Below are 9,962 nucleotides of genomic sequence, written 5' to 3'. Positions count from 1 at the left end.
GAGCGTCAGCAGCCGTCATTTCATCGTTTGCCAGACCTCATTAGCTGAGACAGTTTGCAACAGCAGGTAGATGCCATGTACATGCACAGACCTTACTACCAGCAGAGCCTTGGTCCCCAGTGACACATGGCAACTGATTAAGTAGATTGGCTCCAGGTCTGCATTAATCGAATCCCTCGGCCTCCAGATGTCACTTTCCCTGCTGACATTGAGGGAAATATCTTCCTTAGTCTCTCTTTCATGTTTATTTGCTTTCTTCCGTCTGTCTCTATGTTACCCTGCCTTATTCTCCATTTCCTTTTAACTTTTACTTTAATTTCTTTGGCCAACACACTGCTTTTTATAGGCTGCTGTGTGCAAGGCAGATGTTACTTTAGTGACACTGAGTACACAGCTTCATGCCTTCTTTATCCTCCGTTTTGTGTCCTCTCATTTCCCTTCATCTCTGCCTGCCTGGGCCTCTTGATGAACTTAAGCAGAGAGAGATGAGCTATGGAGAGGAGAATGGAGCCAATGTTATCCCCTGTTAAGAGGGAGAGAGTGGACACTAAATATAGGCCCCCCGTCTCAGCCACTGTAAGGACATTAGCCCATCTACAGAAAGCTGATTAGCCTCCCTCCATAAGCATGTGCTCGGTGCTCTGGTGTGGTTACTGCGGAGAGATTTACTGGCTATTGTAGTGTAACACATACCTCCCCCATCTCCCGCCATCTTTTAGGTCACTCTCGCTGGTAAGGACAAAAATAAATAAATCCACTTCCGTAACAAGGGCTTAAAGGGACTGTTTAGTGCAGGGGTCTTCAATTAAAATTCCAAAAGGTCCAGATTGAGAAAATGTCCTTGTGTAAAGGTCTGGAACATTACAATAATATCTAACTTGCGCTATTTAGTGCCATATACATACATATATCTATATGTATGTATATTCAAGAAGCCTAGTAGTAGTAACGTCTCTGTGTAGTCAACAACTGTCAAATCAAATAAAGAAAGTACACCAATTATATTTTAACAATTATTATTCTCAGTTTTCAAATTTAACTGGATGGATTATAAATAATACATAGAAATACATAAATAAATGTTCTTCTCATTTAAATTAAAATAAGGGCTGGATAAAGAATAACTAACATAACGGAAAGCTTTTCAAAAATGTGCATCTTTAAAATAAAGTAATTCATTTTAGAAAAATGAATTTCACTGAATTGTCCTGCAGCTTTAAATTCAGTTCATTCAGGTGTGAAGTGATGTCAATCACGTGATGTGATTTACAACGCATTGGTCGGCGTGTTTCCTGCACCGCTGGAGAAGTGCCGTAAAGGCTGAACAAGTGCCGTAAAGGCTGAAAAGGTGCCGTAAAGGCTGAAAAAGCTGCGCCGGTTAAAATAGAAGCGCTATGTCAAAATAAAATCGATTTTAGGTCCTGGGTCCGGATACAACGGCGTCTGGGTCCGGATCCGGACCGCGGTCCGCCAATTGGCGACCCCTGGTTTAGTGTGTTGCACAACAAGGAAAAGAGCTAACCTAATAACACAGGTAGCTTAGGAAGTGTGTTACTATGGTGCTTTTAAGTAGCGTGTTGACAGGTGAGCGAAGGAAGATTACAGTTTTCGGAGAAGGTTAAAGCTCATGTCCAGCTCATGAAAAATCGAAACAATGTCCTGGTTTCTGACTCAGAAAGTGCACTGTTGTCCTGAGAGCAGCATTTTGTTTGGAATAAATCCAGTGACGAAGAAATGTAAAAGTAAAATTACATACATTCGTTTTCTTGCCGAGAGTTAGATGAGAAGATTGACACACTATATGATATTACAGGCGAAAGCCGGTTAGCTTAGCAAAAAACTGGAAACAGCGAGCATAGATTTCTCCGGATCTAACAAAATCCACCTAGCAGCACCTCTAAAGAGCACTAATTAACACATTGCATCTTGTTTGTACTGTATATCTCACTGTTTGTGGAGCTTTAGATGTACTTGTATGGGTATTTGGTTACTTTTGGCTAGCCTGGACAGAGTCAGGCTAGCTGTTTTCCCCTATTTTGTGTCTTTATGCTAAGCTAACCACCTGTTGGCTCTAGCTTTCATATTAACCGTACAAACATCAAAGTGGATCAATCGGACTCTTAAAAAAGCAAAAGCGTATTTCCCAAAATGTCGAGCGATTGTTCTAAGAAGTTGTAACTCACAGTGAGGGCATTTATTGACTCAGTATTTTGGGACTGCACATGTGAGGCAGAAAACGGTGGGAAACCCACATCTGTTTAAAAACTCAAAGCTATGGACCGCCTTCAAAGATGAATCTTGTGTTTATAAAAATACCACAGCTACGACTTTAAGAGGAGCCATCAAAGAAATATGACGACAAAGGATTCCTTTGTGATTTATCTGTTCAAATAAGCGCTGACAGATTTATTTAGTGCAGATTCCGTTATTTCTTACAGTCCAGGATGTCATATCTATCACAGCTCTGATTTGATTTAGCTTTTCAGGCATTTCAGACAGATTCAGAGTGGAGCAACAGATGGACACCATGATAGCTAACCGCCTTGTGCCAATGGATCTGTTGAGGCCGACTATTAGGAACGATGAGTTATAATTAAAGGTCAAATGTATGTCCTCAGTGGATTTGGTTGTCTAAATGATAATCCCGTTTGTGAGGACCACCATGGAGAAGTCTATCTAACATAAGACAGATGGGGTCTGAGATCTAAAAGAGATGTGGTTTGAAAAACAAGAGAGACATTTTTTTAAGTAGAAAGTTTTTTGTGTAAGGTACTTTTGTACTTTTTAAAATTACTTAAATGGCCATCTAGTGTTTTAATGAACAAAACCTATTTATTCTCCCAGGCTTGTGTGTGGGTATTTTCACAGGCAAAAGGTTGGATGGAGTCACATGACTGTTGCAATTTTTAAATGCGTTGAGCCTCACAACAACAGGAAATTAATAGCACCAAAAAGGTCAGTTAGCAGCTTGTAAAACACTGGAATTAAGGGTGCCGTGCTGACAACAGGTTTTCATTGGCGTACATGAAGACAACTTCATTTGACTCTTATTTAGAAGCAGCGGGTAGCATAGCTGCAGCACAGACACAATAGATTAACAGCGTGTTTTATTGGGGATGCACAATCAAAATAACACATTATGCATAATACCTGTGTTTTTGGACCACTGAGTGACAAAAAAGGAATCGATAGCATCTGAAGAAGTGTATCTATGCAAACACACACACACACACACACACACACACACACACACACACACACACACACACACACACACACACACACACACACACACACACACACACACACACACACACACACACACACACACACACACACACACACACACACACACACACACACACACACACACACACACACACACACACACACACACACACACATTGGAGATGAACCAGTTGGAGCAGCAGCAGGACCAAGAGTCCATCCAGCTCAGTCCAGCTGGGGTCAGAGGCCACCGAGTACATCAAACAAAAGCAAGACCACACTGTGAGAAACAACGATGTGTGTCTGTCTGTGCGTGAGAGAGAGAGCAAAAGAGATAGAGCGAGATGGAGACACACAGAGATGTGTGTCTGCATTTGTGTACTTGTGCCGTTCGTGTATTTGTGATACAGGAAGGCTTGTCTAGTTTTCAGTGTGAGACATGTGTGGGTGAAGTTGCTTTTAGAGATTATGAATCGCAGCCATAAGCAAAACTCGATCCTCTCAATTATTAGGCAACACAATGATAATAATTCACAGCAGCCAATAACAGTGAGTTTTCGGTGACATCAGATGCCAAACAACTGGTTGGCTGGACCAATAAATCAGATTCATCCCTAATCTTAAGTGTTTATGCCTGGTAGTGTAAATAGTTTGGCCAGCTGGACCGGGGCCGATGCTGGAGATTGTCTTGTTGCGGAGCAGAAACCAGCTGGTGACAGAGAGATGCTTTGGTAATTTGACACACAGCAGTGAAAATGACTTGTTTTCTCAAAAAGAACAGGAATCATTAAGTAATAAATCCATAAATAGATCTGCAACGTCGCTCACGTGTCAGCATGTTTGCATGCATGTGGCAGCGAAAAACAACTCAGTTTAATTCTGTTAAATGTAATTAAGTTCAATTTGGCACCACTTTTTAATAAGGCACCCTTTTAACAAGAACATGAGTCGGCAGCCTTAAAAACAATAGCAATTTCGTCTTTGATCCGATTATGCAATAAGTCGTCTGTGCAACATTGATTATGCGTATTGCTGCATGCAGCTATATTTTTGTTTGTTTTGTGTTTTCCCATCACCTATTTCATAATTGACGACTTGCTAATTCCCTGTTTACCTCTGCTGTGTGGACGGGAGTGAGGGAGGGGGCGCATAGGCACAATTGTTTGCATTATGTTGAAAAATTGCAAAATCTAAAAAACAAACATTAAAAAAAAAAAAAAGTCTACAGCTATTCTACCGGCTCTGGGAGGCTGCACTTAGGTACAACAGGGCTTTGAGCTAAATGCTAACAAACTGCATGCTGCTAGCTTGGCTGAAGGGGTTTGTAATTTGTACATAATGAAACCTTAACCAATGAGTTATCAGTTGAAGGCCATTAATGAGAAGAGATTTGGGGTTGTGAAAAATCCCTTTGGCTGCTATTAATAGTCTATTTGTTAATAATGCAGCTATGAATGTTGGTTCTCCATTTATGACTGGATTTCTCACTCTGTTGCACTATATAAACCATTAGTAAATGATGTATTAACCATTAATAAAGCAATGTGTTACAAATAATACACTAAGAGGTAAATTGATATTATGAAGCAGTTACAAAGGTTAATAAACGGTTCTTCATTCAATAATTCATCAAAGTGCTGTAACAATTATCTTTTTTACAACTAGCCATGAGAAGCTGGTCTCCTCTCTCCTGCAAAATAACATCTGGTATATTGCTCTCTAACACACACACACACACACACACACACACACACACACACACACACACACACACACACACACACACAATCCTACTAAAGTAGCACTTAGCTAGCACAGTCAGAGATGCCAGAAAAAGTGCAAAGATGGGACAAACCCTTAAATTGTCACATTCTGGGTTGAAGCATCACAGATATATTACCATTTGAGTGCACGATGACTTTGAAAGTATACAGAAACAAGTTGCTCATGAGTGCGAGCAGTCAGCAATAATACCCACTTTAATATTCCCAAAACTGATCAGGAATAGAATCGTCGCAATTATCATCATCATTACCATAACTGTGACGATACAATCAAATTATTTTGCAGTTGTGAGCGGTGCAGTCAGAGCTTATCACGCCATTTATGTTGTCTTGGCCCCGGAGTTCATAAAAATATCACTTTAGAAAATAATGCCTGCTTTGTAGATTTTCCCCAGAGTGCGACTGCAGTACAACTGGGTCTTTGTTTTTAAAGTTATGAAAAATAAGTGACATTTTGCTGATCCTTACATACTTGTTAGGGGTTAGGTTTGTGTTGGATTTAGGATTCAAGGTAGAATCACAATTAGGATTGAGGCTTAAAGTTGGTGATGAGGTAAATTAATGCAGTGAGTAAAAGCCTTCACAAGTATAACGATTCAAAGATGTGCGCGTTGTTGTGCGGTGTGCACATGCACACACATCTGCCTGTTTCTGTTTACAACACCGGGGGAGGTGCTGAAATGCTGTACAATGGATTTTTCCCCAGATGGTGAGGCAGCAGAAAAGAAGAGCAAGCCAGAGAAAACATCAGTTTGTTTCCTAAGTACAGTCACAGTGTGTGTGTGTGTGTGTGTGTGTGTGTGTGTGTGTGCGTTTAATCCATGTCCATCCATAATGTAAAAAATAAATAAAAATGTTGAACACATCGACACACATTGGTGATTTTAAAAGGCATCATCATGTAATTATTAACTTATGAATCATGAGTGCATTTATACAGAACTTAATGTCATAGGCATTTTATCACATCATGCTGCACCTTATCTTTGAGAAATTACAGTCTAAAACACTGACTTGCACTTTCCTCCTGCGATGAAATAACGGTAATCTGTAATGGGCATTTATTCTCAGCAGTCTGAAGGGTTCATTTGGAGCCAAATTTAAATCACCAAGGTGCTAATTTGTGTGAGTGTTTGTTTGTGTATTTCTCTCATAGTCTTCTAGTGTGTGTGTGTGTGTGTGTGTGTGTGTGTGTGTGGTGCAGAAATGCCGGTTGTGTACTCACATCCTGGTAAAAGCGTTATTGCTTTCCTCTCCGTCCCAGCCTCCTGCTAACACACCTGTTCTTACTGGGCTGTGATGATAATTATTATCACATTGTAATAGCAAACACACCTGCCATCTCGCTGCTCGTGCCAAAAACACACCTGTATGTGGTTAAGTATAGCTTTGTTGCTATATATGGTGGAGACAGTTATACCTGGCCTCAAGAAATGGCGGTGCATATGTGGGCATGTTTCGTTTTTCGGCTTTATAGCATCATATATATCATCAGATATATCTCTGTGACATTGATAATTTATGTGACATCACTTCCTGAAGGCTCTTTGACAATGACACGTCTTTCCCTCTTCATGGAGGAAAAAGCTGTCGAAGAGGGGGGGGGGGGGGGGGGGGGGGTTTAGCGGCTGCACTCTGTGTGATGAAGGACTCATGTGTAATTAATCATAGAAAGCCGTCTTAGTCTCAACAGCTCGTCTCCACACAGCAGCCCGGGCCAATGCTTTCCAGGAGTTATGCATTATTAGTGCCGCTGGTCAGAAAAACACGAGCAGACTGTGCTAAGTCTGCCGACTGTGCGTTCACCGGTTTCAGTTTCACAGCAATGTTCCCCGACCGGAGAAAACCAAAACAAACTCACCCAAGGCTCCACAGTTTGACACAGCTGCTTGTTTTTCATCAAATTCAGCTGCTGCAACAAATTGAGTTTTGCAAATTACATTAATAATGCAGGTAGAAACAAAATGCCAACTGCCTTAAATAGGGTAAATTCCCTGTAATGCACAAGTTAATCCAAGAAGTTCATACCTGAAAAGGCAATCTTTAGGGCTGATTCACTATCTCACCCATCCGGGCACAAATACAGAGCAGTGAAGTGCAGAAGAACTGGCTTTGGGAAAAGCCTGATCCCTAAAGCCATAGACCTGAGTGTTTACTGTTGTCTGTCACTCTATGTCGTTGCTGTTGTATGTATCCTTGTCTGACTTGTACAGTGCTGTGGAGAGGAATGTCCCCTTGGGGACAATAAAGTCTAAAGTTTAAATTAGGCGAAAGAAGAAACCAGTTTTGGCTGTTGGAAAGAGACAGGTTTACTGTACAAACCGCAGTCACTGGCATCAAAGTCAGACACTTTGGACCAAACCTAAGAGGTTTTGCAGCTCCATAACGACGTCAAGCTATACTTGGGCCTCTGCTTCTGGCACATAACAGTCGTTACTCTCTATTGGTGCTGGCAACCGAGAGATATGCAACCTGTCAAGCTATGACAACTAAATATTGTTTTGTGTTTCTTGATAGCAGAGTATGTGACAGTTTGGGCAATTTACCCGAGACGCTACAACACAGAGATATATATATATATATGTATATAAAGATGGATATCAAGGTTTTATTGATTAAAAACGCTATGAATACCAGTTTTAATCCTTTTTCCATGTGGTCCTTAGTTATCCATAGTCAATAATTGATGCACCAAAGTGTTTCTGTTGACAGAGAGTCAGCACACGTGGGCACCTCAGTGTGAGCCTCCTGAACTTTGAACTCTTAGCAGTCACAAAGGAAAAGGGAGCTTAGATCGTCTTGAGCCGTCTCACTAGCTCGGTGCATAAAGTGTTTGAGAGTATATGGGAGATGAATTACTCTGCAGACAGGCAGCGTTATCCACCTCACAATTTGCCAAAAATCAGCAAAAAGAATCATTCTTTAATCTTAGTCTACTATCAGTCAGGTGTACCTGCTAATCTCAATAAATCAAGATTATCTACTTTTTTATCATCAACTAATGATAAAAGAGAACAGAAGAAGTTATAGTTTTCCCTCAGAGAACAGAGGAGGCTGTACCTCTCCTTTCCTGGAGGAAGCTCCAGCATACATGGAAAGCGTGCAGTGTGCATGACCATCTCTGTGTGTGACTGTGAGCGGCGTGTGCACATCGCTTGCCGCTGCATGTGCATGTTCTCTGGCATGTTTGCACAGCAAACAAAGTGATTATATTAAGTCGGTGATGACGCTCCTATTCATTAATGATAATCAAGTTAGTCTTCTTGACTTCCAGCAGCGTAAATATGGTGCTCAGATACAATTAATGTCACAAAACAAAAAAATGACATGCTGCCTGATTCTAGACTAAATCAGTCTCTTTCTTTCTTTTTCCCTTCATTCTTCGGCCGATATCATTCCAAAACAATTACTGAGTCTATATTTATGAAGTTTCTCAGACCATTAATTTGTTACAGAAGGGTAGCATGCCAACATCATCATCCCATTCTGACCCGTCAGACAAACCAGTGATTCCAATCCAACCATTACCAATCAGCACGAAAGTTGATTCCTTTTCCGATTGTCTGGTCCCGATTTGGAAAACAGATGTCGGTGGTTGTTTGAAGATCATGTACATAAGCAAAACCTTTCAAAACAGAACTACTAATTGCATGGTATTGTGTATTTCAAATGCAGTTGAGTAAACCATAGTCAAAGTGTTATCGTAATGGTCAGACGATACCCATTCAAGCGTGGCCTTCAAACCGAGTCAACCAACATGTCTGCATTTCTGTGAGGAAAGAGGAAAAGTTACCCAGACTGTTAAATTTCAACCCATTTTCTCCACGTTTGAAACTTTTTCTAACTCTGTTTCCCACTTTCCTGTAATATTTCATTCTTTTGGCTTTTTTTTTCTATTTTTCTCCCACTTGCTCCTCTGTATTCCATCGATCATGTTATGGGCGGTTATGGATAATCAGGGATAGTTTGGAGATTGATGGAAAAGTTATTTTTTTTGCATTGTTTTGTTATATTTTTTCCACACACAAATCTCAGAGAGAAAGAAGTGTATTTGTGTTGAGCTCATCAAGTGTACCCTTCTGAAAATTGGCTTGTCTGATGTGCAGAGAGGAAACTTGCTGGAAGGTAAAACCTCAAGAACAATTGGCCTCAAGCGGAAATTGCTCTGCAGATTTAAAAGGGATTGTTGTCTGGAGTTTTTACTGAGAGTGTGTACCACAAAAGGAATATGAAAATCCTCTCTTTAAAGTGTGGATTCCAACGAGGACTCATACATTTTGACCATGTAGGTCTAAGAGGCTGACTCCCTTATTTCATTAACTTGAAGTTTTGTAAACACATTCATGTTCCCCAGAGGATGACTCATGAATTTGGTGATATATAACAAAGTTAACCTTATGGAGTCAAACCAGGGACGTTGTAGGTACATGTCTAGCAGGATGCTCCTGGAGTTTGTGTATTTATATATAATTGTTACAATTTCTTTCTTGTTATATTCTTGTGTTTCTTGCCTCTCCCAAAACTCGGTGGAGTTTTTCCTTGTTTTAATGGAGCGCTTGGAGTCTGGAAGTGTTGTTGATGAACGACCATAAAGCCCAGGGAGACATTATATGCGATAAAGGTCTAAATGAATTAACTTGAATAGTATTACAGATGTGTATGTCTGTGTTTGGACTTCAAATTAAAGAAAACGAGGAAAACTGTTTTTCTGAATTCTCATTGAGGGAGTACTGCAAAGGGTGAGGGAAGCTTTCTGCAAAATCCAAGATAATTTAGTGCACATCCTACAACACCCTTCATAATTATTATTTTCATAACACAAACGGTCATATATTTTCTCCTTCTTTGAAAACTCAGAAGTCCCACGTCAGTGAAGGTGAAATCCAGAAGCTAAACTCACTGATCTACTTGTCGACAGATGTATAGCCTTCCAATGTGGGCTCCTCAGCA

This window comes from Anarhichas minor, unplaced genomic scaffold (assembly GCF_050575085.1).
Source record: "Anarhichas minor isolate MPS153535 unplaced genomic scaffold, ASM5057508v1 ptg000136l, whole genome shotgun sequence".
Classification (NCBI taxonomy): Eukaryota; Metazoa; Chordata; class Actinopteri; order Perciformes; family Anarhichadidae; genus Anarhichas; species Anarhichas minor.
Note: the sequence above shows the minus strand (reverse complement) of the source record.